The following is a 3,837-nucleotide window of genomic DNA, read 5'->3' as shown; positions in this document are numbered from 1 at the left end:
TAGGGTAATGCTGGCCTCATAGAAAGAGCTTGGAAGTGTTCATTCCTCTTGAATTTTTTTAATGGTTTGAGGGGGTAGATGTTCTTTGTATGTTTGATAAAACTCCCCTGTGAAACCATCCAGACAAGGGCTTTTGTTTGCTGGAAGGTTTTATTATTATTATTATTGTTATTATTATTATTATTATTATTATTATTATTATTACTGCTTCAATTTCATCACTAGTTATCGGCCTATTCAGGTTTTCTGATTCCTCCTGATAAAGTTTTAGAAGAGTGTATTTTTTCTAGGAATATCTCCATTTTGCCAAGATTTTCCAGTTTGTTGGAATAGGGTTGTTTGTAGTATTTTTTTAAGGATCCTTTGTATTTCTGTGGGGTCAGTTGTTACTTCACCTCTTTCATTTCTGATTTTATTTATTTTGGTCTTCTTTCTTTGTTTCTTGCTGAGACTGGCTGTGGGATCATCAATCGTGTTTATCCTTTCAAAGGACCAGATCTTTTGTACTAACGTTTTTTATTGATTTCTTGGCCTCTATGTCATTTATTTCTGCTCTGATTTTTATTATTTCCTTCCTTCTATTTACTCTGAGCTCTTTTTTGTTGATTTCTTACTAATTCTTTAAGTTGTAGTGTTAAATAACTTATTACCATTTTTTCTTATTTTTTGAGGTAGGCCTGTAGGGCTATGAACTTCCCTCTCAGGACTGCTTTCACTGTGTCCCATAGATTTTGGATTGTTGTATGTTCATTTTCATTTCTTTTCAGGATATTTTCTATTTCTTCTATGATCTGTTTGGTAATTCATTCATTGTTTAATAGCATGCTATTTGGCTTCCATGTATATGATTGTTTTTGAGCATTTTTACTGTAGCTGATTTCTAATTTCATGTCATAGTGATCTAAGAATATGCTTGGTATAATTTCAATTTTCTTGACTTTGTGGAGACTTAGATTGTGACTTAACATGTGGTCTCTCTTTGAAAATGTCCCATGTGCACTTGAGAAGAATGTATATTCCGTAGATTTGGGGTGAAATGTTCTGAAGATGTCTATTAGTTTCATTTGATCTAGTGTGTCATTTAGGATTGCTGTTTTCTTGTCAATTTTTTTTCCCTGAAGATTTATCAAGTGATGAAAGTGGGGTATTGAAGTCCCCTACTATGATTGTACTGCTGTCTATCTCTCCCTTGATATCCTTCAATGTTTTTTATATATGAGATTGTTTCTGTGTTGGGTGCATATATGTTTACCAGAGTTATATCCTTTTGTTATATAGATCCCTTTACCATTATTAAGTGGCTTTCCTTATCTCTTGTTATGGCCTTCACTTTGAGGTCTATTTTATCAGATATAAGTATTGCTATCCCAGCTTTTTTTAATTTCTATTTGCCTGAAAAAATTTCCCCCCCATTTCTTCACTTTCAGTCTGTGTGAGTACTTTGTTCTGAGGTGGGTCTCTTGTAGACAGCATATATATGGGTCATTTTTTCTTCTCCATTTAACTACCTTATGTCTTTTAATAAGAACATTTAATCCATTGATATGTACTTGTCTGTTGCCATTTTTTTAATGCCTGTATTCCTCCTTCTCTTTCTATTTCTTTTTCTTACAACTGTCCCGTTAGGATTTCTTACATTGCTGGTTTGGTAGTAACAAACTCCTTTAGCCTTTTTTTGTCTTCAAAGCTCCTGATTTCACCTTTAATTTTGAATGATAGCCTTGATGGATAGAGTATTCGTGTATTCATTCTCTTGCTTTTCATTCTGGCCTGATGTTTTTCTGTTGAGAAATCAGTGGATAATCTAATAATACAAGGGATGTAGGTAATTTTGTTTCTTTCTCTTCCAGTCTTTAAGATTCTTTCTTTGTCTTTAACTTTTGCCATTTTATTATGATGTGTCTTGAAGTGGGTCTTTTGGGTTCATCTTGTTTGAGACTCTCTGTGCCTCCTGGACTTGTATGACTTTTTTCTTCCCCAAGTTAGGGAATTTTTCTGTCATCTCTTTAAACAGGCTTTCTATTCCTTGTTCAGCTTCTTCTCCTTCTGGGAGCCCTACTATGTGGATGTTGCTTAGTTTCATGTTGTTACAAAGCTCCCTTAAACTCTCCTCCTGCTTTTTAATTTTTTCCCCAATTGCTACTCTGATTAGGTGTTTTTTTCTGCCTGGGAAGTGTCGGTAGCACAGTAGCTGGGGCTGATCCATCAGCCCCTGAGACTCCTGCAAGATCTCTCTCTCTCTCTCTCTCTCTCTCTCTCACACACACACACACACACACACACACACACACACACACACATGCACCAGGCACATCCGCATACTCCCCTCTCACTTCCTTGCTCACACACACTCTCTCCCTCACTCCCATCCTACTGGTCACCATGTTGCTGACTAAACACCTATCATGACCTCTTTGGCATTTAAATGAGAAAAGAGAACTGCAGTCAGAAAAGGTCTGTGCCTGCCTGAGAGGGATTGCTCACTGACTCACCTGCATGGAGCCCGGCACCGAACTGGTGAGTGAGAGAAGCAGGAAATTCAGTTATCAAAATTGACTCTAGAAGAGAGAACCTAACAGACCATTAACAATGGAAAAATATTGAGAATGTTACAAAAAAAAACTACCATTCCTCAAAACACCTGGTCCAGATGGTGTTACAGGGCAGATTTTGGCCCTCAGTAGTATCCAGTCATAATTCTCCACAACTAAGGGTTAAAAAAAACCTTCATGAAGACTTTCAGAAGTTCATGAAAAGAGTTTGTCCATTATAACATCATCAACATAAAATATATCACTTTGTATTACAGATTTTGGTGAAATGAAACATCATTTGTATGGATGCTGTGTAACTTTCAACAATATAGTGATCACATTTCCATTCAGAAGGTCCTCTTTTGGCAACAGCTGTATGTAATCAAAACTAGGGATGTAGTGCTTCAGTTTAGAATGGATGTATTTCAAAACTTGTATGGCAAAATCCTTCCCCCATTAATGCAGAAAACAACTACACTGGCACTTACATTTAGTCTGTATGAGGTTTTATCTTGCCTTCTCCATCAGCATATCAGTAACCCAGAGTTTGCAACCCATAGCATGGCAGCATTACTTGCAGGGACAACAGAAGCAATTTTCACTCCATTGGAAAGAGTTCAAACATTGCTTCAAGACCACAAGCATCATAACAAATGTACAAACACTTTTATCAGGTTTTCAAGGGACTGCAACGACATGGAATTGGAGAGTATTATTGAGTCTTGATACCTGATCTTTTCCATAATGGGATTAGCAATGTCTTTTTATTTTGTTTTGTTTTGTTTTGGCCTTGAGCGTCCCATTAAGGAGCATCTGCCTTGTGCAACTACTCATTGATCAATGATTTTTATCTGTGGAGGTCTATTGGGTTCCATGTTGGGAATCTTGTTTTTTCCAGTTAATGTTGTAAAAATTTGCATGCAATTTCAGATTGAAGGGGAATTTCAGTCTTTTCCTATGGTTTTAAAAATAATCTGATTAGAACTGGACAGGAGACTAACAAATCTTTTCAGAGGTGCCCATCTGAATTACCATGGGTCACTCATCTTTTGGGGCATAATCAATGAAACTTATGAATTTCTGTTAAAGATTACATGAAAGAAATAATTGTCACTTACCAACTGACTAGACCAGTGATGGAGAACCTATGACACGCGTGTCAGCACTGACACGCGTAGCCATTTCTGATGACACGAGGCCGCTGAGGCGGCCACATGCTGAGGATGAAACATTTGCTGCTCCTGAGGATGAAACATTTGCGACTAGAGTCTTGGAGTTAGACTCTAACTCCAAGACTCTAGTC

General features: G+C 37.0%; 1 pseudogene across 1 annotated transcript; it reads left to right on the top strand.

The window, feature by feature from the left end:
• Nucleotides 1-2,496: 2,496 nt before the first annotated feature.
• LOC307104085 (mitochondrial nicotinamide adenine dinucleotide transporter SLC25A51-like) lies at nucleotides 2,497-3,632 on the top strand (annotated as a pseudogene). Its single transcript has 2 exons — nucleotides 2,497-2,521; nucleotides 2,810-3,632. The product of its transcript is annotated as a mitochondrial nicotinamide adenine dinucleotide transporter SLC25A51-like (transcript).
• The last annotated feature ends 205 nt before the right edge of the window (nucleotides 3,633-3,837 follow it).

Source organism: Cnephaeus nilssonii (assembly GCF_951640355.1).
Source record: "Cnephaeus nilssonii genome assembly, chromosome: 8".
Taxonomy (NCBI): domain Eukaryota; kingdom Metazoa; phylum Chordata; class Mammalia; order Chiroptera; family Vespertilionidae; genus Cnephaeus; species Cnephaeus nilssonii.
Note: the sequence above shows the minus strand (reverse complement) of the source record. Positions and strands in the feature narration are given on the sequence as shown.